We start from the raw sequence: 27,821 nt of genomic DNA, 5'->3' as shown, positions 1-27,821 counted from the left end.
GCATGGGCTTTTTTTTTTGAGGGGGTCCTCTCAAGAGTAATAAAGTATTAAGATTTTCAAACATGCCAAAACACCTCTGCATTCGATAGACCGATAGCTAATTTGATCAGCCCGAAGCGACTCCCCGCAAATCTGAGGTCACAAACCCCTCCGATTTGTGAACTTGATTGACGGTCGCGCGCCTCGCTGATGAGATTTCCAGAAGTTTCTCTGCCTCGTGCTGATTTTACTGAGCTATGTGATTTGCTGGAGGCCTCACGGGACACATTCGAAGTCTGAACCACAGAAAAAAAGAGAAAGTTTGGTTACGCTCGGTTCGCTCTACATACTGTTGTACTTAATGCCGAGGGTAAAACCTGGTCACTTTTGTTTCTTTAAGATTAATCAGCCGAGAGGTTGCAGATAACACGTGCGCGATGAATATATCCGATTGTTCACTTCTAATGGCCCAGAAACATTGTGACACTGTAAAAAAAAAAACTCAACATTCGGACAATTACGCAGAGGCGAGTCACAGTCAACTTCGATTTACATCCAGGTATGTGGATTATTTCAAACCGGCATTCTTACAGAGTGAGGCACTAACTGATAGACTTAATAGTCTCATTCATTACACGCAGCTGCTTCCAATCTATTGACATAAGGAGGAAATAAAAGCTTAAAGCGCCATAGTTTCAACCTGATGCATTAGCGTAGTGGCCACCTGCATATTTCTCCCCGACCTCATTAACGTGTTCCTCTCAGGCCTTCGCTCTATCAGGACTTTAGTGTGTAGCGTGTAATTCGAGCGAGCATGGGGTAATAAAATTATATGCAATGAAATTACATACATGAGCAAGAAAAAAAAAAACAACACGGGCTGAACTCTGCGTGACCGTTACCTCTTCCTGACTGTAGATTTACGAGTTTGGCGTGGAGCGAGAGAAGGGCCTCAGTTTTTTTTTTGACCAAGACGAAAGGTTAGCGCACGACTCCTGTTGAGACTCTCCGAGCTTGCCATCTTCAAAGCGCTTCGGATTTTGACTTTGGTAATTAGCAGACACTTCTTACAGCTCGTCAGCTGCGGCGGTTTCCCCGGGGAGCTCTCGTCTAATGGAGAGCGGATCCTCCATCTGACGCCGTGTCGCTCTGAGTGCCACGCCACACCCCCACATACACAAGAACGCGGGCCGCTGCTGTCGGATATATACCGCCATGCCTTGGCACGTGCTTAGCTGTTACCCTTAACCACACAGGAACGCTAACTGGCATGCACAACCTTCATTTCAGCCCTCAGGCATTATGGGACCGCGATTCTCTTCAAAACCCAAACTTTGTCACATGCTAGCGTGATTGAAGGTTATCAGTGTTCTAGGCTCGCCCACAGACCGCCCACAGTCCGTTCGCTGACCGTATGATGCACACAAAACTGGCAAGCGCTTAGAAAAAAATGCAAACAGCAGTCAGATTCGAGCAGTCAACTGAACAAAGTTGTGTTTGTTGTCCTGTTAGGAGTTTTAGCAAGTAATATTCAGTCAGTTTACAAGTTTAACAGGTTACATGTATTTATTTAGCAGTCACTATTAGAAATGTTATGGCAAATTTGAAAAAAGTGAAAACAATTTGTCATAAATGGGCAAAAAAACAAACAAAATAAGTGCTTTCTGTTTTAGATAGGATTCAGAACAGGAAAAGATTCGGTCAGCACGTCCCATCAGATTGTTGATAGTTTGAGGCAATTTACTCTTGTAAAGTAGATATCTGCTTTTTAAAATAAAGCTTTATTATTCATTCATTTTCCTTCAGCTTAGTCTCTATTTCAGAGGACGCCACGGCCGAATGAACCACCAGCTATTCCAGCATATGTTTTACGCAGCCGATGCCCTTCCAGCCGCAACCCAGTATTGGAGAAAAACTGATACACACTCATTCACACACACACACTCATGCACTACAGCCAATTTAGTTTATTCAATACACCTATTCCCCATGTGTTTGGACTGTGGGGGAAACAAGAGCACCCATAAGAAACCCACGAATACGGGGAGAACATGCAAACTCCAGACTAGAGCTGCACAATAGATCGTTTCAGCATCGATATTGCAATGTGCATGATCTGCAATGTTGAGTCTGAATTATAGTTGAATATGCAGGAGCTACAGAACACATCTGATTTGTTTATCCATAATAGAGTAAAAGTTTTGCATGTGTTTTATAGGCCTTGGATTGATCATTTCAGGAGAATTAAAATGATGTTTTGAGGTGTAACAAATATTAATTGTATTTAATTATTTCTAAGATTTACGGAAATATTTTTTTAACTTAGAATTTTTGTCTTGTTTCTAGTCCAAATATCTATTTGTTTTAAGGAAAAACTCTTAATTTTGATAGATTTCTTCTAAAGGCAAAACAATTTTTTTTTTACTTTTTTAAGAATTTTTAGATATTTGGACAAGAAACAAGACAAAGCAAAGTAAGAATTTTTTGTGTTTTTTTTTCAGTTTCTGTACCTAAATACAGTTAAATTCAGAAAACAGAAAACTGCCAAATAGAGTTATTCAATACAATAAATAAAATATAAAATATCGCAATATCAGATTTTTCCAATATTGTCCAGCAATATACTCCACACAGAAATGCCAGCTGATCCAGCTGGGACTCGAACCAGTAACCTTTTTGCTATGAGGCGACAGTGTCAACTACTAAGCCACCGTGCCACCCCTATTATTTAGAAATTCCAAATCAATTCCAAAATCTGAATAGTTTCTGTCATTTTTATTTACATTTATTTATGGCCATTTAAATTGTGTAATTTTAAATATTTATATTTCGTCTAAAAGGAATGAAAAAAAAAAGAAAATCAAAGTTGTATGTTGGTCACTTTGATTGATGGACAAAAAAAATTTGATTAAAAAAATACATTTTTAGCGATGCTCCAGTCGATTGACCGATAATTACATGTAATGACTCTATCGGTACTTGCTGATCTGGCTGATCTCATGAATCAATCACAAGTGTTTGTGTTAGTTGGAGATGAGCAAATTATTTGTATTTGCATTTAGGCCTTTTAACATATAAGAACTGAAAGTTCTGTGTTTTTGAAAATATTGCAAATTCACTAAAACCTGGCAAAAAATATTAGATACATTTTTTTAAATACTATTTTTAACATGAATATTTAATAATATAACTTCTTGTAATATACTTCTGCAACCTTACACAGCATCAGAACCATTACTCGGCATCGGCCAATCATCATGACAAGGTACTCGGTCTCAGCTGCAAAATTCCTGATCAGAACATCCCTAGTAATTATTTTTATTTGTTTGTTTTATAGCACAAAAAAAAAGTGTTAATGAAGTTTGTATGATTACAATCGAGTCATTGAAGTCACACTGAATATTTTGACAATGTTTTTAGTTCCTTTTCTGGACTGAGGATGAAGGAGCTCTCAAATTTCGAAGGTTTCATGGGGTTTGGAGACCCATGAGTGTGAGTAATTAATAACAAAATTATTATTTTTAAGTAAACTAACCCTTTAAATAGCTGTGGCACGGTGGCTTAGTTGCCTCACAGCAAGAAGGTCACTGGTTCGAGCTCCTGCTGGGCCAGTTGGCGTTTCTGTGTGGAATTTGCATGTTTTCCCCATGTTTCTCCTACATGTCCAAATACATCTACAATAGGTGAATTGAATAAACTAAAATGGCCATAGTGTGTAATTGCATGTGTGAATGAGTGTGTATGGGTGTTTTCCAGTATTGGGTTGCAGCTGTAAGACCATCCGCTGCTTAATACATATGCTGGAATAGTTGGTGCTTCATTGCGCTGTGACAACCTCTGATAAATCAGACTAAGCTGAAGGAAAATTAATGAAAGAACCCTTTGATGCAGAGTGCAGGTTAAATGATACTCATGCTTTGACAATAGATGGATACTTTCATATCGTTTGACTGGGATTTGATTGTATTTGTTATAAGCAACACTTTGAGGCAGGATCTGACTGACAATAATTTGCACCTTTGTACATTAACCTAACATAAGCACAACGTGTGATATTCTTTAGTCACACTCAGAATGTACTTTCAAGTGTCAAGCAGTAGGATAGAGAAGTGCTTTGACTCAATAACGCAACTTGATAGACAGCGATCAGAGTTGAAACTCTCTATGATGGGTTTGTTTAATTCAGAGCTTGGCCGAGGGGTGAGAACAGGATATATATGAAGGTGTTGAGAAGATATCACGGTGACAAAAAAGCATACTTCATACCCTCTCGCAGCTGACGTGTGTGACATCTGGTTTTCACTTAGGCCCGCAGGAAAAATACCTTGGGAAATATGATGTCCAATATGGGGACTGGAGCTAATCTAAGCCAGCGGTACACAAATCATCTCTCACTCTCTGGCAGAAGAGAGTACTTCTCTCCAGACCTGCAATGCATCTGTTAACAAATCATAGTATTAATGGGGATGGAAATGAATCATCCATCTCTACTGGCCTGTCGCCCTGCTCATGACAACAACATGATTTCTCTTCAGGCCTTTAAGTGGGATCTGCTCAGGCAGAGAAAGAAAAAACGGGGCGCGCTTTAGATCTGCACACCATAAAATATGACTGGGCAAAACTACTGCCGAAGCGGAGGCACAGATATGCTGTGTTACAGAGCGGAGGACATCCTGCATGCAGTTTTGACATCTCTAACCCAGAGAAAGGTGCCATTTTACAGTCTCATATTGGCATTACTAACTAGACGCTTATGTTTGTCAATTTTGTTCTTCTTCATATCATAGTAGGGAAAGATTATGGATTAAACTTAAGAAACAGGGTGGACCCAAGTGCCTACTTTAAATGCATAATTTAGCCAAATATGAAATACGAACTGCACATTTCAACAGCTGACAGAGAGAAAATGGTCAACATTTCGTGAAACAGTATTAATTCTTAATGTGTGCTCGTTATTTCAAAGGGTAAGAATATTATCTGCACTTTTGTCCTGCCTCTGTCACCGTCTTTAACACAAAAGAGCAAATTAATGAGATACATTCATTCATTCATTTTATTGTCGGCTTAGTCCCTTTATTAATCAGGGGTCGCCACAGCGGATTGAACCGCCAACTTTTCCAGCACATTTTTACGTAGTGGATCCCCTTCAGCCGCAACCCATCTCTGGAAAAATGTATGGGATAGTTCACCCCCCAAAAAATTCGGTCGGTTCTTGTCGCATGATATGTGCTCCCAATTAGTCATGGGCCACTGTAATGCTGTGTCCACACGAGATGCGGAACGCGCGGATAAATTTTGTTGTTCGCGTGTAAATAGCCGCGTGAACATTTGAGTTTTCTCGCTTCATTCGTGTGTCAAATTCACTTCAGAATAGACGGGGATTCGCGTGATGGGCAGGGCTTTTGTGTGCCCAGTGACCTTAGTTTCGATGCTAAATGGCTAACATGGATTTTATCAAGAAAATAACAATGTCTATGTGCTTTAAGAAGGCTGAAAAACAGCGTCGATACGTTTAGGGTCAGGTCTGAATCCAATAGATCCTTTTAGAGGTGCATCCAGGTCTGTGAGCTCATAAACTTCTTTAGAAACTTAATCTGGATGATGGAAACTTTCAGCGGTGCTTCTGACTGAGCCGAGCCCAGTTTGATGAACGGTTGTCGTGTCGGCTGGCGGATTTCCTCCAGGACACCAACAACAGGCGCTACGTCACAATCACGCCCCCACAAGATCAAGCTCTTGATTGGTTAGCGTGGCACGAGTATCCGCTTAAGTTCAGATTTTTGAACTTGAGCGATTCACGCGAAACGCACATTAAGTGCATCAAACGCACAAAACGTTCAACGTTCAATTTGCGCCACGCCATTCGCGTCATTTGAGACATTCGCGCATATCGTGCTGCAGGATGTCTGTTCGCGCGTTTGCATTGACTCGCACTTGACGCTTCTTCTACATCTGGTGTGAACACAGCATAAGAATCTGACGATATGATAACCTTGAATAAAATATCACGGTTTCACGGTATTGTGATTACTGCTCTAAAATATATATTTTTTAAATGTCTGGGTAAAAAGCAAAAACGTTTTCCCCTTTGAACACATTATATTTTGTTTAGAGAAACTTTTAAAATATTTTGGAGAAGTAAACATGTCAGGTTAAATCATTAAAATAAATCATTGACTTCTGCGTTTCTTCAGTTGTTTGAGTTGTGAGAATTTGCAACACAAGTGCTGTCAAACTGATGAAGATTGTTTCTTAATTTGCAGGTTTTTGTAATTGCATGTTAACAGCATGTTGGATATCTTTCTGCAGAAGATACTGTTGATACTAAAAAACTTTAAAAATCCCCTTATAGATACCGTAGAAATGGTGTAGCAGAAAATTTTGGCAGTTTTAATACCTTAACTTTTTTAAACTGCAGTATACCTTGAAAACGGTTATCGTCCCATGCCTACTCCCAATATCTGCGTCTCAATTGAATATTATGAACTTGCGAGTGCAATAGAGGCAATCTGTGAACGAACCCATACGCAGTCACGCTTCTCTTTTTTAAATTATTTTACGCTCAATGAAATCAAAGTAATGTCTATATTTTTACTTGAAAAAGCAACCACTCTTGACAGCAGCCATTTCAGCTTGCGTTCCCGAGCTATTTAAAAGAGCATGCTAACTAACTAACGTTGCAGCGAAAAATGTAATTTAAATGTTTTTTTTTCATCTAAAAACTATATTTGTAAAGCAAGTAATGCAATTACATTGACTTTAGTAACTGTAATCAAACTACACAAACTTAAAACGAAATTCGTTACATTAATGCGTTTCCCAAAATTGTGATTAGAATACAGTAATGCGTTACTGTGGAATGCAGTACACCCATCTCATGAAATCATACCAGCAGCCAATGACTATCAGAGTACAACAATGTTCACATTCAAATAAATAGTGCTGATGTTGTTTTGAAGTCATAGGTAGGCCCACGCGGAATATGCGCGAGCAGAAATAAGCTGATTTCCACAGATTTTTAGCCCATTATTAAGCCTATGTATTTACTTGTGTATGTGTGTAAATTTATATATATATTCAGTTTTTAAATTAAAGTAATATTATTGTGATATAATATTAATAATAAAAGTTATAATAATAATGTTGATATTTATATGATTTACTCACAATACAGCTTGTCAAGAACTATGCTCTTTTTTATAAGATACATTATATAGAAGGCTTTGTTTACCAAGTAAGTGTAAACCAAATTACCAAATTGCATTGTTAACATTAAATCAAAGTTAAAAAGGTTTTTTTTTTTTTTTGACATATTAAGTTTTTAGTAAATCCGCAGATTTTTTACAAAATTCTCAGCTGAAATAGCATAAAATGTCCGCAGATTCTGTCTGACCCTAGGCTACATGTTATTTAAGACCGAATATTTAAAGTACCATGGTAAACAATATAGGGAGCATGTCATATGCTGTGAAAACAAACTTTACCTGAATCTTTAGTCATACATTTACAACACGCTGCTGGTCTGTATGACCCCAAATTTGGCTTAATTTGTAGATATCCAACTAATGGGTTAAATTCATTTAAATAGCAGCTGAAATGCAAGCTATAGTTACAGCTTAGCTAATATCATAATAAGAATGAAATTAGTAACGTTAATTTGTTTAAAAGAGCACAATGAGCATGTTTGATGCTACTAAGGTATTTTGGTGAAAACATTAACAATAAGCAACATACAAACAAACAATGTTTAATATTAAACATTTTAGTAAACTACATCCAAAATCTGACTGAGCATGACCGATAAACAATATCATCATTTCCCGATAATAAAAAAATATGTCATGAAGGTAGGTCAGGTGTGAATTTTTACTGGATATGAGCTAATAATCAGCAACAAACAACGCTATAACGGCCTTTAAAGTTAGTATGTTCTGCGTGTCTGTGAACATAAATAATGTGGTTTCGTTTTCTAATCACTCACATCGTTGTCAGCTTTGTCGTCTGGTTATACGAGAACGTTCAATTAATTTTCAGAGCTGCTCAGAGAAACGTTATACAAGCTACTCTTCACTTGAGGAAAAACTCCCGCTGGAACTGAACAAACCGTCAAAATAAAAGGCCTGTTCAGACGAATTTTCTTTGTTTGTTAAGCAAGTAATGATGAAAATATGGGTAGAAAGCACACATAACATACATCAAGTCATATATTTCAATTAATATAGTTGAAATAAATATTTATAAATAAATAAAATATTTTGACCTTTGTTGTGAATTTTGTTTTATACTATTTTAATTGAATATATTTTTATATTTATTTTTATATTTTATATTTATAGATATCAGTTGCAAACATATTTAATAATTGAACTAATTAAACACAAATTGTTTGTGAGAAGTTAATTGTAAACATTAAAACTAAGATAGTATTTTAATTAAATGAAAAAGGAATGTGTGAAATAATAGGCTATGTACTACTATAAACAATATTTAAATAGAAAAAGAAATACACAAACACTACAATTGCAAGCCTAGAGGTTTAAGCTGAATGTTATTTAACCTAATCAATAAAGAAACATTCATATAAATACTTTAACACATTAAACATAGACTAAAAGCATTTTTTACATTCTGGTTTATTTTATTTATCTGCTTATTCACTGTTGCAGACCGATTAAAGTTGTGACTGCTTTGTTTATTAAATTCTTTACACATAATTGTGTAAATTGAGGCTATTTTATAATCATATACATGGTTTTAGGTTATATAATTTTTGGGAATTATTCATTCATTCATTTTCTTTTCGGCTTAGTCCCGTTATTAATCTGGTGCCACCACAGCGGAACGAACCGCCAACTTATCCAGCAGTTTTTTACACAGTGGATGCTCTCCATCCACAACCCATCACTGGGAAACGCCATCCACACACACTCTTATTATGTGAATTATGATACAAATTATTATATTATATTATAAGATATTATATTATCTTATTATATGAATTATAATACAAATAAATATAATATATAATATAAAAAATAAATAAAAACAATAATAATAATAATAATAATAATGATGATGATGATGAAAATAATAATAATAGTAATAATAATAATAATAATAAATATTATTATTATTATTATTATTATTATTATTATTATTATTATTATTATTATAGAACACAAAATATCCTTCAGCATTTAGCGGTTGAGAATATTTCTGCCTGGCTGAACTGTCAGCACCAAACAAGTGGTTCTCCCATCAAACCTGACCCATTATCACCTTGTTTTATTATCATTATTAATCAGTGCAAACACAACAACATGCTGACTGCACATTTGAAACCTTCATTTTCACCGCCAGCCAACAGCTAACAGCAGAGGAGTCTATAAAAATAATCCGAGTGAACGTGGAGGGTGAGAAGTCTGCTAATCAGAAGACAAGACCCCCGTCCCTCCCCACCACCACCCCCCAACCTCCTCCCTTCATTTTCACTTCTAATTACTTTGTCTTCTGATAAAGGCATGGCTTTGGGATCATCAAAGGTCCTTGAAACAAAGAGCAATATATAGCAATTACTGAGCCTCTCATCTGCCGGGCTCAGATTAAAAAGCAGCACACAAGAACACTCCAAACTCTGGGCTGGTGCGTTCGGAGCTGTCATAACATCCTGTCTGGAACGTTCGCTGGAATTCTGCGGTCTTCCGAAGGCAATTAGGATGAACAATTAGCCTGTAATTGCTTAAGACTCGCTATGCACATCTTAACTTGAATTGGTGTAAAATCGCTTCATATGTATATGTGCAAATGTGAGCATTGTGTTGTTCTGAAGAGCTTTGTTTTGGGGTCGTGATATATTAAGAGCTTTTGTTTGATTTGTGTCAGCTGTAGTGGATAACATAGTTTGGCCTTCAGAAAGAACAAAAAACAACCAACATATTCTGAGCATTGGTAATCATTTAGGAACATTCATTTAGGAAAAGTTTATGATATTTAAACTCTTTTTACAAAGTGATTTAAAATGAAAACAGATCACACAATGTGCCAAAGGCCTTCAAAAAAAAATTTAAAAACGTAAAATTTGTTAATTCACTCTCTGTCAAAAGTCTCAACATTGTTGGGAACAAAATGTGTTAAATTGATTATGTTTGATTCATATGGGTTTCTGTGCACTGTATATATATTAAATCATTACAAAATAATAATAATAATAATAATAATAATAATAATAATAATAATAATAATAATAATAATAATAATAATAAAATAATAATAATAATTAAAAAATTATAATAATAGAAAACACTAATAATAATTTTAAATAACAAAAACATGGAAAATAAATAAATAATATCAATAATATTAATAACTATAAATACTACTACTACTACTAATAATAATAATAATAATAATAGTAGTAATAATAATATTAATAATAAATAAATAAAAAGAAGAAGAAATTTAAAATAATAAAGACATAATGAATAAATAATAATATTATTAACAAAATGTTAAATGATAACAGTAATAATAATAATTTTTAAATAAAAAATATGAACAATAAATATTAATAATAATAATTATTATTTTAATTAATAAAAATTTGAAAAATAAATGTAAAAAATACTCTAGAGACAAGTTTGAAACATTACGAAGCTTTGACACATTTGCTTCAAATGTTTCAGTGTTTTATGAAGCCTTGCTTTGCCCACCACTAAGAAACACGGCACAGAAAACAAGTCAAGGAAAAGCTTCATAGTGCTACAGGATAACAAGACTCAGCAAAGTGTAAAGCCTAGGTCACACTGAACTTTTCGCCACTTAGACTTCCATTCATACACACGCGAATGCGTCAGACGGGAAACGCAAGCTCTTGCAACAATGACCTGCGAAAATGAATCATGCGTGAGACCAATCGAAGATCAAAAAATGACCTCTCTGGACAGAAATTAAAAATATGGACCAATCGCTTGCTTTTATAAATGTCTAATTATGTTGTTTAATTCCACCTCTTTTCGCAGTGCCGTACAACAAAATCACATGCTCAAACCCTAGTGTGACCACAGCATTAGTGCGAATCCGACGCGTATATATATATAGTGCTCAGGGCCGGAGCAAGCTGAACTGCCGCTCCAGGCAAAGGACGGTTATGCCGCCCTCAAACTAAAGTGAAACCGCACTAGACGCGGCTAAAACTGAGGCGCGGGTGGCGAGGGTAGTTTAGGGGACGCCGCTCTCTATATTCTGCCACCCTAGACGTGGTTGTAATTGTGGGCGCGGGTGGCGAGGATTGATCTGGGGACGCCGCTCTCTCTATTTTGCCACCCTAGACGCGGATGAGGGCGCGGGTGGTGAGGGTAGTTTCGGGGACGCCGCCCTCTCTATTTTGCCGCCCTAGGCGGCCGCCTAGGTCGCCTCTATGGAAGCGCCGACCCTGATAGTGCTGGTAATCAGTTAATCATGAGCTTCTAGCTGTGTGTGAGTAATAAGGGGAATCAGGAACTGGTGTGTGTGTGAGGTGCATGATAGTGTTTGTAGTCCAGTTCATTGACAGAAGTGTAGTTCTCCAGCGATCTAGAAGGATTATATCGCTGCACTGTTTTCCTGTTTGCCACAAATCCTGTTTGCTTTAAATTTTTAAGCTGAATCAAATGAACATTAAGAGTCTATTGAACTTATATTATGGTAAACTGACTTAAAACAGCTGAAATAACTTAAAAAAAGAACATGATTAACTTAATAAGTTAACATTTTAATAAGTTACAATGACCTGAACACATATGCTGTCAGAACTTATTAATCATATCATTTTTAATAACGTCAATAAAAGTCACTTTTTCAATCTTTTCAAGTTTTTGGAAGAAAGATCAAGGTCCCATAATGCAATTTAAAAGCATAAATAATTGAAGAAAATGTAGATTAAAAACCTAAATCACAAAATACAGAAAACTGCTAATTCAGAGATAAAATGTGTACAGAAAAATCAAGAAAATCACTGCAAAGTAAACAGTCAACATCTACGTCTCACTGAATTTAAGTGGTAAAATGATAGTTTCATAAAAGGCAGATTCAAGCGATCGCAGACCGAACTAATTGTGACAGTTGTTGCCATGTAGATCAAAATGTGATAACAAGAGCTTCATGTAATCTGTCACCCGAATGTCTGTAACCCAAGTGCTGGTCTTATTAAGTCCTTATAGATGGAGCCCAAGTGGTTAACATGTCTAATGAACAGGACTGTTCACAGCCCTGCCTGCACAGTGTGAACTTACATCCCAGTCATTAGCTGTTAAAAAGCTGATTATTGTGGAGGAAGTCTTTTCAAGGTTAAATACCGCAAGCTTCTGCTGTGAACACCCCTTAATTGCAATTATATTTGAAAATAGTTGAAACTCTTTTACGCCGGTGCTTAGTGTGAACGGTGGAAGTGTTAAACAAGAAGAGAGAGCGAGAGAGAGAGAGAGAAAAAAAAGCATATCGCCTGTCAGAATTCAGTAGCCTTATTAAACATGATTAAGCAGCACATTTGTGTGGATTTTTCAGGATTTCTGTTCATTTACTATTTATAAAGACGTCTCGGGTAGTGACAGGCACTGTAGTTCACACGGATAAAGTGGGTTGATATTACTTTTCAAATTGTGTGATGAAGCTAATGGCACAAATTTGCTCAGAAAGGACTGGCTGAATGCTAGTTTGTGGGTCTAGCATCTGAATGTTAATTAAAAGTGAATTTGACAACAATTACTGTTGACGTTATCATTAAAAAATGAACAGCAATATCTCACTTTATTAATCACTTGATTTAAAGAAACACTCATTTTCTAGGCACTGTGTAATATGATTTTAGCTATGTTGTGGTAAACTTTCGCTAAGGCATTGTGGTCGGTCCATTGGTTTGTTCAATAAAGGGTTAATTCACCCAAAAAATTTAATTCAGCCATCATTTATTAACCTTTCACATGGTTCAAACTTTTTTTTTTAAACACATAAGTAGATATTCTGAAGAAAGCTGAAAAGCTGTAACCACTGATTCCCATGGTATTTGTTTTTCCTACTTTGCATGTCACTGGTTTTCAGCTTTCATCAAAATGTCTATTTATTTATTTATTTATTTATTTTTTGCGTTCAACAGAAGAATGAAACTGAATGTTGGGAGATGCGTAACCAGGTCCATTTTTTTGGGGACAGCAAAAGACATAACCAGGGTTACGTCTGCTCACATTTTTTTGTTTTTGCAAATCCACCAGAGGCCACTGTGTACTCTTTTTGATCATCTCAAATTTTTTATCCACCAAAGGGCGCAGTATACGCTTCAGCCAACCAGGCCAGCTTGCTGTCAACTGCCTGACTGACTGAGCCTCTCATCCACCCCCGTCCTTAAACCCAACCGATAGTGTTTTCAAAAGCAATGTATAAAATAAGCGAGTTCATTATGTTTTTAGCATTTTGCTTATTTATTTATTTACTTTTTCCTTTGTTTTACTTGAGGCGTATTGCACAAAAGTAGAATCAAGAAAGCCAAGATAAGAGAAAAAACTTGGTTTGACTTAGTTTAATTAGGTCCTCCTGATTTAGTCCGTTGCACGTTTGCTGATCCAGGATTAAAATGAGCCAATATGTCAAGCCTGGTGTAGATAGTAAATGCACATTCGTAGCATTTTAAAACACACACACACACACACACACACACACACACACACACACACACACACACACACACACACACACACACACACACACACAAATTTTTATTAAAATTTGCAATATCTCATTTGAATTTAAATGTATTATCTTTCTGTACCTAAAGATCTTGAACAAAGTCCTATTTTAATGAATATAACTGTATAAAAGTTAAATAAAACTGTTTTGTTTAAATGCACCAACAACTATTTTCTATATTCACTGAGAAATAGTTTAAAATATTCATTTTTAAAAGAGGCTGTACTCATATTTATGCTGAGCACTGTATATGTATTTTTCCTCTAATCATTCATCTATTTTTTATCTCTCTTATCTATTTTTCCCCATATTTCAATCAAAAATAGGTTAATATGAACATATAAAATAATTGCTATTAACATTTAATATATTTATTTTTAATTCTAATAGTTGGATCATAGGCTAGCTGCAAAGAATAAATCTCTATAGTAATGTAATGTAATGTAATGTAATGTGTATTTATATAACGCATTTATTGTGTATGGCCATACACCCAAAGCGCTTCACAATCATGAGGGGGGGGGTCTCTCCACACCACCACCAGTGTGCAGCATCCACTTGGATGATGCGACGGCAGCCACAGGACAACGGCGCCAGTGCGCTCACCACACACCAGCTATTGGTGGAGTGGAGAGACAGTGATAGAGCCAATTCAGTGGACGGGGATGATTGGGAGGCCATGATCGTATGGGCCGATAGAGGGACTTTGGCCAGGACACCGGGGTTACACCCCTACTCTTTCACGAGAAGTGCCATGGGATTTTTAATGACCACAGAGAGTCAGGACCTCGGTTTAACGTCTCATCCGAAAGACGGCGCCCACTGACAGTGTAGTGTCCCCTTCACTTTTACTGGGGCATTAGGACTCACTTAGACCTCAGGTTGAGCGCCCCCTGCTGGCCTCACTAACACCACTTCCAACAGCAACCTAGTGTTCCCTAGTGGTCTCCCATCCAGGTACTAACCAGGCTCAGCCCTGCTTAGCTTTAGTGAGTAACCGGTCTTGGGCTGCAGGGTGATATGGCTGTGGCTTAATTAATAACTTAATTTAGCCTGCTTTCATGCAACTGAGTCAAGGCTAAGTTCAGCTAGGATAGCCTCAAAATCCCAGCTTAATCCCTTATCTTATTTTTGTGCAATGTCGCCGGACCTAAACCCCATTGTCGCTATAAAAAAGAACATCTGTGTATGAGTTGAGCTACTGGGAAAACTGGTAATGCAGAAAAAGCCATCCATATCTAGGCTAAATATAATATAAAGAACAGAAGCCGTCATACCACCCCATAGAGTTCATTTAAAAGAGGAAATGCAGCCTCTGGCTACATAATTCCCACTCTCCAGAAATGTAGACAGAGGTACGTATCCACATTAAGTCTATGTTGCACAGTTCTGTTCAAACAGCATCTAAAAGTAGATTTTGCAATTCAGGTGCCTTTTAAAATTGGTGGAGGAGTAAGCTATTAATGAAAATATATCTTAATAATAATTGTAAACAGGGCTTACTAGGGGAGTACAAGAAAACACATCCGTCTTTCTGCTTCAAAACTAGATTTTCTTTCAGCATGGTGTCTGTTTAACCTGTTGAAAAAACTGTATTTTGTCGAACGCAGTTAAGCGTTCACAAGAGTCTTTCCATCTCCCCGATCAGAGAATGTGTGAATGTCGTGCACTTCTGTATGTGCTGAAAAATGAGAAAGTGGGAGGACAGGAAACGCATCACCAGTCAGAGTCACACAACTCCCTTCGAATTCCTCTCACTTCCTCGCACAATTACGAGCGGCTTACATACACACACACATTTCTCTGATGACAGCCCATCTACAGGGACGTGTCGAATCAGCGGCCATAAGACAGTAGGTTACAGTTCAGGAGAATTTGCAAGTTAAGTAGGCAGTGAGTGTGGAGGACATGCAGATGATCGGGAGCCACATCATGCCGTTGTTAGCTTCACATGTAGGTTAATCATGTGACAAACGCATGGAGAACATTTACTTATCGGGCCTCCCCATTGGAGAAGACATGCAAATCTAACCTAACAACTCGGAGAAGGCATCAAGAGGGATTTTGACTCAGGGAAACGGGTTTGTGTACATTACACAAGCGCAATGTTGCAGCTGGATGTGAACTGTAGCATGGAATATTGATATCATTAGCACAAAAACACTAGAGGACCCAAGATAATACAGTCAAATCAAACCGAATTGAACTGTCGTAATCACTTTGCAGGTACTGTAGGTCTCATTTGTTAACGTTAATGCTTTAACAAACCAGGGTAATTATAGTTACCTACTTACTAAGTTAAGCATTTACATTTATTAGTAAATGAATGAGTGAATTAATGACTTTAAAACAGTATAGACAATACAGAAAAACACCCCAAAACATACACAAAGCATTGAAAACTGATTCAAATTAGAATTAAAACACAATAACCCCAAAATGAGACTTAGAAACTAAAATAACAGCAAAAAAAAAGAACAAATAAGTATTTTTTATTACCTTATGTTAGTTTAATGAATGTTAATGTCGGATTACAATTCATTAATATTGAAACCAGATACAACTTTTGATCGCTGAAATGTAGCAGTAAATGTAGATGTTATTAAAGGTGCTAAGTAATATTAAGAAGTGAAACCCTGTCATAAAGTTTTACTAAAATGCAGTAACGATAAACTAAAGTAGCTTACAATGACCCCAGACAGTATGTGCATAAACCACATCATTAAAATATTCATGATATTGCTCTACATACAGTAAACATTCAAACTAAAATGGCAATTGGAAATTAAGCAGTTTTATGTGCGTTTAAAAGATCTCGAATAAATGTTTAAACGTAGACTTCTTAGCTAAAACGAGGCTAAATTTGGGCTATCAGTGAAAATCTAAGACAACTAGACTATAGCTGAAAGCCAGATTAGTCAGCAAATGAATGGATGAAGAGGGAATGAGGATTGAATGAGTACACATGGTTTATCTAAATATGTGTCTTTGATCATTAGTTATGTGCTACTTTTAGAAATCCATTCAATTTTTACTGACATACCACGTTTAGCTTTGCTTTAGCCAAGACGTCTATGTCTATTAGGTGTCTATTAAACAGAAAAAAAATCTTGATGGGAATAAACAATGCCAGATTTTTTTTTTTTTTTTTTTTTGCTTGTTCCGTTTTTGAAACATAGCTATTATACTTAAATATATATATATATATATATATATATATATATATATATATATATATATATATATATATATATATATATATATACATTTACATATATATATATATATATATATATTTATTTTTTTTTTTTTTTTTTTTGCCATATAAGACAATAAATGTCAAATGGATGCACATTTTCTCTGATACAACAGCATTGAGACAATATGAGGGTAAATTATTCTGCATATACATTTGAACAGAGCATTTTTTTTAATTCCAGTGTTTCCAAATGCATCTTGTCCACACAAAGAAAAAAAATTGGTGCTGACATGTCGAAAATGTTCGTAAATCTTTTCTTGATCTTAAATCGAACAATATTTTTGCCAAATGAAATCAGCAAATTCACTTTGCATTAACTTCCAAAGAAAATGGATGAACTGTGAACGAGTAAAAAATTATAAGATCAAGTCATGACTATATATGCTTATAAGGCAAGGCAATGCAAGTTTATTTATATAGCACATTTCATACACACTGCAATTCAAAATGCTTAACACCAGTTAAGGAAAATGTACCTAGTGTTGGAGCACATCTGATCATTTCTAGAAGCTGATTCAAGCAGCAGGAGGCGCAGCTGAAGGCGGATTCACCCCGATTTGAATAAACTCCTGAAATGTCAAGTTTATATGATTCTAATGATATGAGTGTTTTCCATGAGTCATATCTGTGAAGTATTGAGGTCCTATTGTAGGCCGTTTAGGGATTCATAGACAAGTAATAATACTTTAAATTCTATTCTGAATGTAGCTGGGAGCCAGTGTAAATACCTGAGGAAAGGTGTGATGTGCTCTAATTTCCTGGTTCTGGTCAGAATCCTGGCAGCAGCATTCTGGATGAGATGTAACTGTCTGACTGTCTTTATGTCTTTATGGAAGGCCTGTGAGGAGTCCATTACAGAAATCCAACTTACTGCTGACAAAAGCATGAACAAGTCTTCACTGGAAACAAAGCATCTGATTCTTGCAATGTTTTTGAGATGGTATTATGCTGATTTACTTACTGCTTTGATATGACTACTCAAATTTAGATCTGACTTCAGAATCACTGGCGAAGCAGTGGTGCAGTAGGTAGTGCTGTCGCCTCACAGCAAGAAGGTCGCCGGGTCGCTGGTTCCATCCTCGGCTCAGTTGCCATTTCTGTGCGGAGTTTGCATGTTCTCCCTGCGTTCGCGTGGGTTTCCTCCGGGTGCTCCGGTTTCCCCCACAGTCCAAAGACATGCAGTACAGTTGAATTAGGTAGGCTAAATTGTCTGTAGTGTATTAGTGAGTGTATGGATGTTTCCCAAAGATGGGTTGCAGCTGGAAAGGCATCCGCTGCATAAAAATGTGCTAAATAAGTTGGCGGTAAATCCCGCTTTGGCGACCCCGGAATAATAAAGAGACTAAAAATGAATGAATGAACTTTAGAATCACACCAAGAATCTTGACCTTATTTTTTGTTTTTAAGTTACTGAACTTAACATAAAAACCTATCATAGTGAACTTAATGTAACTTAGTTAGCCATGCTTTAACTTATTTTAAGTCATATAAACTCAGTTTAATGCAACGGAAGTTAAATCTGATTCAATTTCAACATTTAAAGTGATTACTCGAAATTCTGAAATGCTGAAAAACCACTGAAAATTCTGTCATCATTTACTCACCCTGCACTTGTTCCAGTTTGTGTTTCCTTCTTCTGTTGAATGTAAAAGAACATACTTTGAAGAATGTTTGGGGGGAAAATCTAGCATTTTTTTCCAATGCATGTCAATGGCTTTTGGTTTGCAACATTCTTCAGAATATCTTTTTTTGTGTTCTCAACAGAATAAAGAAACGTATAATAGTGTAAAAACACATGGGTTTGAGTAAATGACAAGGAAAGATTCATTTTTGAGTGAACTATATCTTTAGACAACCACAAATTGTCTACAGCAAGAGAAAATTTCGATGCATTTTCAAAAATATATCAGGATTCATCTAGACAGTAGAGTGTCCAAAATCATTTTGTGGTTATCGGTTTGCTAATTCAAAGCTATTAGCATCACTAAACCACATCAAAAACCCAAAGGTGCTAAACATCCCGTTCCCAGAAAGGAACCATACAAAGGTTACAAGTTCAATCCCAGCAAACACTGACTCTGCAATGGAGAGTTTGTAACCACTGGGCTCTTGAGGAAGACACTTAACCTCAGGCGGCTCCGCAGGGACCGTCCATGAAATTAACTCACTCTAATGTGCTTTAGATTAGAAGTGCAGGCAAATAAACAGAGCGCTTGACCCTATCGCATTACAACCTTTATTTCTGTAGGATACAAACAGGTGAGACGTCCTTATAGCTCAGAGAGTGCCGGCACATAAAAAATGCAATCACATTCCCCGTTCACTCTGCTCAATTAGTCCTCATCAAAAAAGGAATATTCCCATGTAAAATATACAGAGGGAAGTCTTTTAATCATTTTAAAAAGGCTCGTGCTCCACATGTCTGGGAAGATTTCAAGGATGCAGCCAATTAGAAGTGTGAAAGTCGGAATCTACTTGGCGAGTTTAGTTGGGCTTACATATGGCATACGCTGGCGTTTCTATAATTTAGCAGCGCTGCAATTAACAGTTATAATATATGGTAGTTTCCCGTGAAGGTCTAATTTGAAGGTTTTGCACATCTGCATATGAAATATGGAATATCATTGCGGTCTTTGTTACGATTGACTTCAAGTTTCTGAACACTTTAACATATCAGAGCTAAGCCGATGAAGAGAGACATCGAGGAATCTAAAATGATGAGAAAAATGGTGCTTTTCCTGAAATCTGTTTGATCTAATGTTCCTGAAGTGACATTTGAACATTTTCTCATTAGAAAATAGTAATGCAATATATATATATATATATATATATATATATATATATATATATATATATATATATATATATATACAGTTGAAGTCATAATTATTAGCCCCCCTTGGATTTTTTTTCTCTTTTTTTGAATATTTCCCAAATGATGTTTAACAGAGCAAAGAAATTTTCACAGTATGTCTGATAATATTTATTCTTCTGGACTAGACTTCTTCTGGACTAGTCGACTTCTTTCGACTAGAATAAAAGCAGTTTTCAATTTTTTAAGCACCACTTTAAGGACAAAATTATAAGCCCCTTTAGGCAATTTTTTTTTTTTTGTCTACAAAACAAACCATCGTTATACAATAATTTGCCTAATTACCCTAACCTGCCTAGTTAACCTAATTAACCCTTTAAATGTCACTTTAAGCTGTACAAAAGTGTCTTGAAAAATATCTAGTCAAATATTATTTACTGTCATCATGGCAAAGATAAAATAAATCAGTTATTAGAGATGAGTTATTAAAACTATTATGTTTAGAAACCTGTTGAAAAAATCTGCTCTCTGTTAAATAGAGCAGATTAGGGGGCTAATAATTCTGACTTCAACTGTATATCTGTTATAAATTAGATTTTTTTACTGTAATAAGTTCATTATAAAATCATTAAAATGCAGTATTAGTTAATGTAAAGCAATGTTTTCTAGTTATTTTAAAATATTGTTGAATAAATTAGGAAATTACCCATGCCAACTATATTTGCCTTCGACCAACTGTCTCCACTTCACTTCCTAATCTGCAATTGCCTCTCTGAATATCACACTAACTGTACCCCAAAAAAAAAAAAAAAAAAAAATTACTAATACTACTAATACTTCCCTTCTTAGACTTTACAGACCTGAAACTTGCCTATAGCACTTATTCATTGTTGCTCTTAGTTGTGTAAATTGCTTCCTTGTCTTCATTTGTAAGTCGCTTTGGAAAAAGCGTCTGCTAAATGACTAAATGTAAATGTAAATGTAAAGTAGTCTCAATAAAGTTTTTTTTTTTCTTTTTTGCCCTTCATAAGAAAAAGTTTGGGCAACCCTGGGCTAAATCAAATAATAAATTAAGAATAGAAGCATGCCATAGTTTCTATCAAATTCTACTTGCTACATGCAAACTCCACAAAGAATCACCAACTGACCTAGCCAAGACTCGAACCTGCGACCTTCTTGCTGTGAGGCAATCGTGCTACCCAATGTGCCATTGTGACGTCCATAACCAATTTCATAAGGCCTAATTATATGCAGCATTGTCCATGACCTATATTTAGGGAAGTAGGGCCATATAATTTGTGTTTTTACTGTATTAAATACATTATACATGCGAAGAGTCCCTGTAAACCACTAATACCAACGTGTGTGAGTGTGTATGTGTGTGTGTGTGTGTGTGTGTGTGTGTGTGTGTGTGTGTGTTTCTGGCTTTGAAAGGCTCCTGGAAGCCATCTGGCAGTTCGGGGTGGTTAATATCCAAGAAATAATCCATTTACAGCTTTATATCTACAGCTTGAACACTCTCTTGTCCTCCTAAAGCGCCGCAGCCTTTGGTGATTCAGCTGGAGACTGACAACTTTTCAGATGTATATGCAGCGCATTATGTAAACCAGTAGAGCAAAAAAAAAAAAAAAAAAGAAGCGTTTTGTACTGTGTTTTCTCCAGGGTAAGAGTCTACCTGGATGCTGATGTTACAGAGTAAGATTGCTATTTTATAAAATATAAAAATACAATAAATAAATAAAGATACACAAATATTAAAACATAAATATAATAAATATATATGTATATAAATGTTATTGACTAAATACGTACATAAATATTTTAAAATGAGACCAAAGAACAAAATGAAGTAAAACTGTCAGTCTTTTATAGTAAATGAGAAATAATAATAATAAACATATTCAATCAAAAAGGATCCTTTATATTCAATTGTTAGATTTTGATAGAAAAAATAAGAAAAAAGCCTAAAGTTTTATTTAAATTGACTGATTAAATTAGACTGCAGAAAATAAATAAAAACTGCATTCTTTCACAGTAAAATGCAAATAAATAAATAAAAAAGCCCCTACTCACTCAAACAATGATAAAAACTCTTATTGCTATTCATTTCATTGTTATTCATTCATTCATTTATTTTCTTTTCACCCTAGTCCCTTTATTAATACGGGGTCGCCACAGTGGTATGAACCGCCAACTTATCCAGCACCTTTTTTATGCAGCAGATGCCCTTCCAGCCGCATGCAATCAATTTTATTGTTACATAATGCGATAATTAATAATAATAATAATAATAATAATAATAATAATAAACTTTTGCGGAAGTCTGAATTTTTAAAGATGCGATATTCCTATACATAAACTGCTAATTTGACTTTAAAATAACTATATTCTTGCTTAAAAACTCTTAAAATTTGATTTTCTGGCATAATTGATGTATTTTTCTAATTTTGCAGATTTCCTGTCCAACATTATGAAAATTAATAAATGAATGAATGAATGAACATAGTAACATAAAACAGTAGTTGTATCGAGTATTATATATGTAATCTATTAAATTACCCAATAAATTGCATTTTTAACGCTTATCCCCACTCCAACCCTAAACCCAACCATCACAGTACTGTAAAAATATTAATTATTGTTATACAGTGTCATAAAAATGCTGCTATATTAAAGTGCATATAGCACTTCGGGCTGGCCGTGCAGACTTTACCCACGGAGCTGCCGCTGACTGCCTGGAGTCTGGAGTCGACGTTTTTAAAATTGCGCTATCCTCATAAACTGCTGATTTGACTTTAAAATAACTATATTCTTGCTTGAAAAACTCTTAAAACTTGATTTTGTGGTATAATTCATGAGTATTTTTTAAATTTTGCATATTTCCCATCCATCATTAACAGCCCTTGTCGATTTCTTGTGCAGCACATACGAGTTGCTATTGTTACTACCAACACAATCTCACAGTAGTTCATAACTTTTTTAATTAGTGGCTAATTATAATTATAATAGGCATGACCTCATTCATACAATTTGCTCCTCCCCAAATGACGATTGGGTTTAGAGGCGGGGTTTGGTGCCACACCTCCTTTTCAAAATCATACATTTTTGCGCAAATTAACCACTAAATAGACAAAACCTAAAATAATTACGTTTCCTCATGAGATAAGGCTGTACCTACAAATATTTCGGAGAAGCAAATTTCGAACTGTGTGCAAAACTGACTGGAACTATACCTGTGCATTTAAACAAATAAAAGGCACAACCTCCATCCAATTAGAAACAAGAATTTCAACAGACCATGGAATAAATAAATAATAATCAATTAATTAAACACATAATCACTAAATAAAAAACAATCTGTTTTAGTAAAAATATTTAAATTGGCGCAGTGGGTAGCACATTCCCTGATTCAAGCCCCGGCTAGATCAGTGGGCATTTCTGTGTGGAGTTTGCATGTTCTCCCTGTGATCATGTGGGTTTCCTTAGGGTGCTCCGGTTTTCCCCACACTCCAAACACATGCGTTATTGGTAAATTGGTCGTAGTGCATGTGTGTGCATGTGAGTGTGCATGGGTGTTTTCCAGTGATGGGTTGCAGCTGGAAGGGCATCTGCTATATAAAACATAAGCTGGATAAGTTGGCGGTTCATTGCACTGTGGTAACCCCAGATTAATAAAGGTACTAAGCCCAAAAAAATGAATGAATGACAAAATCGTGCAAAATAAAATACCGTATAAGCATATAGACACCAATTATTCAAATATATGTATATATGTATATACTTCTATATGTAAATGTGTAATTGTCTTCCATATTCACTACTACAGCCAATATTAGGATCAAATAAAACTGCATATGAAAACCATTACATAAAATGCCCTGCCAGAGCCGGTGTACTGTGCATCTCACTGTATTTTCTCCAGGGTGAGCATCTACCTTGACATCAGCACCCGATTGAGCAGAAAATATCTGCTAATATTCACAGCGGTGCTCCAATATATCAAACTACGGCCGGGTAAATATTTGCCACGTGTTATTGCAGCGCATAAACCACAGGGTATTTGAAGAGGTGAAAGGTCGCGCCTAATGCCGTCCCGAGAGACGCTAGTTTTGTATATAACCAAATGCAGGAATCCCCAGCGGAGCAATGCAGGACACTGTAAACGGCCGTACGCTAGTGTGTGTGGCTAAGGACAGTAAATATGTAAAGGAGATGGCTCATAAAGCGTCATTATTAAACGAGTGACAAGGCTAATAGCGTATATCTGTGTGCTCCGTCGCCATTAAAAAGCGCTCGGCGAAGGCAAATAGAGAGTTGGGTTATAACCTAACAAGGTGCAATTTTATCCCCACAGATCTCGCACGTATTTTTTTTAAGGCTATTTAAAGTCAAGAATAGCTTCTGTTTAAGCCCTCTTGATCTACTCGGAAAAGAAAGCTGAATATTTAATGCCAAACTAGCTTTGATAGGACTTTTTTTTTCCTCGCCGCTAATTAAAGCCACATTTCAGGGGTAAGGTGAGTATACAGGAGCACCGGGTGGAATATTGAACATTTCTGGTCAGCAGAAACGCTACCTCTATTAAATCAGGCTTAGCATGAACGGCTTTGGTTGGGCTTTTTTGGATCACCGAGGCTCGTTTATGGGCTGGATAACGGGCCGGACGGGAAACAGGACATTATTGTAGCTCATCTGTCAAGAGATTCTGCAGGATTAATAATGGATGCCATGTTTAAGCAGGCTTGTCCATTAGGAAAGAGACATCATTTATTCATTCAGATTGGGTGAAACCATCCAGCCTCGCGAACGGGGACCATTCCACATTTTCAGCTCAGTCGCACTAATAATGCAGCAAATGCACTGTGGATTGATGTTTTTAGAGCAATGATAATATTATTACCGGCTCTTGACGGATATTAAGTATTCTTGAATATTGTATGTGTGAAGTTACGGGTGCATGGCTTCGCTTGCCCTGCTGTTACGCAAGCCATCGCTTCAATCATGCACTACATTAAAGAAGCTTCAACATGTTAAAGAAATATGCTCTAGATACTGTCATTATTTAAAGCTTAAAACGTGACAATACATTTCGCAGGACGCTTATAGCACAATAGAAGTGGCTAAGAGCCCATATTTAAACATTATAAATTATATCAATATATTTGAAAATATGAGCATATTATTAAAAAAAGAATTGGATATTCTTGCAATATTTTGAAATATATGTTCATATATTTTATAGTGCAAAAGCTATGTGAAATACAAACATTATCTAAAGTCTGATATACAATCACTGGCCACTTTATTAGGTACACCTTACTAGTGCCAGGTGAGACCCCCTTTTGCCTTCAGAACTGCCTTAATCCTTTGTGGCATAGATTCAACAAGATACTGGAAATACTTCTCAGAGATTTTGCTCCATATTGACATGATAGCATCACGCAGTTGCTGCAGATTTGTCTGCTGCACATCCGTGATGCCAATCTCCCGTTCCACCACAACCCAAAGATGCTCTATTGGATTGAGATCTGGTGATTGTGAGTTCTGTGAACTCATGTTAAAGAACCCAGAAACCAGTGCTTCATGACATGGGCTGTTATCCTGCTGGAAGTAGCCATCAGAAGATGGGTACACTGTGGTAATAGAGGCATGGACATGACCAGCAACAACACTCAGGTAGGCTGTGGCGTTGACACAATGCTCAATTGGTACTAATGGGTTTAAAGTATGCCAAGAAAATCTCCCCCACACCATTACACCACCACCAGCCTGAACTGTTAATACAAGGCAGGATGGATCCATGTTTTCATGTTATTGACGTCAAATTCTGACTCTACCATCCGAATGTCATAGAAGAAATAGAGACTCATCAGACTAGGCAAACTTTTCCAATCTTTTATTGTCCAGTTTTGGTGAGCCTGTGCCAATTGTAGCCTCAGTTTCCTGTTCTTAGCTGAAAGGAGTGACACCCAGTGTGGTCTTCTGCTGCTGTAGCCCATCCGCCTCAAGACGTGTTGTGCGTTCAGAGAGTTGTGCGTTCCTCTGCAGACCTCGATTGTAACGAGTGCTTATTTGAGTAACTGTTGCCTTTCTATCAGCTTGAACCAGTCTGGCCATTCTCCTCTGACCTCTGGCATTAATAAGGCATTTATGAGAACTGCCGCTGGATATTTTATCTTTTTTTGACCATTCTCTGTAAATCCTAGAGATTGTTGTGCGTGAAAATCCCAGTATATAAGCAGTTTCTGAAATACTCAGACCAGCCCGTCTGGCACCAACAACCATGCCACATTCAAATCACCATTCTTCCCTATTCTAATGCTCGTGCTGAACTGCAGCAGATTGTCTTGATCATGTCTACATCCCTAAATACATTGAGTTGCTGCCATGTGATTGGCTGATTAGAAATTTGCGTTAACAAGCAGTTGGACAGGTGTACCTAAAAAAGTGGCCGGTGAGTGTAAGTAATATGCCATATGTGCTGTATGGTCATATCTAAAAGTACTATATAAGAGTTTACTATTACCTTAAACCAACTGTTTACATTGAAAAATTATCATGAGTTCTGCAATATTATACAACTAGGCTCAACAATTGCTAGCGAGATAGCAGTGATAAGAATAATATAAACATTTACTCATTTTCTTTTCGGCTTAGTCCCTTTATTAATCCGGGGTCGCCACACTGGAATGAACGCCAACTTATCCAGCATATGTTTATTACGCAGTGGATACCCTTCCAGCCGCAACCCATCACTGAGAAACATCAATACACTCTCAATCACACACATACACTACGGACAATTTAGCCTACCCAATTCACCTATTGTGCATGTCTTTGGACTGTGGGGGAAACCAGAGCACCCTGAGGAAACCCACACAAACACGGGCAAACCATGCCAACTGACCCAGCTGGGGCCCGAACCAGCGACCTTCTTCCAGTGAGGTGATCGTGCTATCCACTGCACCACCTTTACGTCCATAATACAAACATATAATAAATAAATAAATAAATATATATTTACAAATAGGGCAGTCTTTCATCATTTATTGCACCCAAATAATTTAAAATAATATCCATCTGTATATTATGAGGAAATAAAGCCCAAAAATAACATTTCATTTCATCCACATTAAAGGTGGACATAAAAAAAAGCTCCATCTCTATGCTTCAGGAAGCATGTGTCTTCACTTATCATGATTTATTCATCCGCAGTGGCATTACATCATTAAAGTTTCTTAAAAATTAATAATCTGAATGAAGATAAAAACAACACTTGGGCAGAGCATAACATTGCTTATATTTATTAATGTCCATTGTTATTTTAGCATGTTTACATATGTATGTGTTGTTATTGTGGCCCACTGACTTCCCAAATGGGAATTAAAACCAACTGCCCTCAGGACAAATGTTACTATTCATCCATGAATCTCAGGACCTTTTATTACATGGGGGTCTGATATCTAAAATGAGCCAATTACAAAGTCGTCCCAGACTGTTAAACATGCAGACGCTAAACGTTGAGCTCCACTGAGTGTTTGCATGCGCTCTCATTGTTTCAAGTGAAGCAATCAAAATTTTGCATGACTTTTTTGGGGGGTTCTTTGTTGGGTCAAATCAATCTAAAGGACACGCATGCATCATTAAAATAAAGGGCCACCGACGCGCTTGTTCTGGATAAGTTCAGACAACTGTAAGCCACTGAAGTGATATTGTCCTGCTTTGTATGTGCGTTCATTATCAGTTAATGAGGTTCAGACGGAATTAAAAGAAAGAACAATTTCTCACCTCACAGGTGTTATCGAAATGAATGATTTCACATCCGTCCCATTCAGCGCTTCACACATTCAGATAGGCCACATGGAATGACTTTCTTCTCTGTGTTGACATATTTCCTGATAAAACAAGAATTTGTGATGGGTCATTCATTCATTCATTCATTCATTCATTCATTCATTTATTCATTCATGTTTTTATTAAATAGCATGAACTAAAGTTTGCTCATTTGTTCGTTTGTTCTTTCGTTCATTAATTTGTTAATTCGTTAATTCATTC

At 36.4% G+C, this 27,821-nt stretch overlaps 1 protein-coding gene and 1 non-coding gene across 4 annotated transcripts in view; both read right to left on the bottom strand.

Annotated features, from left to right (window-relative positions):
- The window catches only part of LOC147834573 (uncharacterized), a 205,417-nt gene extending 197,213 nt beyond the window's left edge, over positions 1–8,204 (bottom strand). For all 3 annotated transcript variants that reach the window (XR_015504672.1, XR_015504669.1, XR_015504675.1), the window contains exons 1-2: positions 7,961–8,204; positions 4,246–4,417 (exon numbers count right to left, since the gene is read on the bottom strand). This is a non-coding gene — a transcript (uncharacterized LOC147834573). The remainder of the gene's footprint in view (positions 1–4,245; positions 4,418–7,960) is intronic.
- Positions 1–27,821, bottom strand: part of LOC141376869 (uncharacterized) — a 601,238-nt gene that overhangs the window by 443,947 nt on the left and 129,470 nt on the right. The gene's annotated exons all lie outside the window — the stretch shown is intronic.

The sequence above is a fragment of the Danio rerio genome, chromosome 12 (assembly GCF_052040795.2).
Source record: "Danio rerio strain M-AB ecotype USA chromosome 12, GRCz13ab, whole genome shotgun sequence".
Classification (NCBI taxonomy): Eukaryota; Metazoa; Chordata; class Actinopteri; order Cypriniformes; family Danionidae; genus Danio; species Danio rerio.
This window is presented reverse-complemented; position numbering and strand designations above follow the sequence as displayed.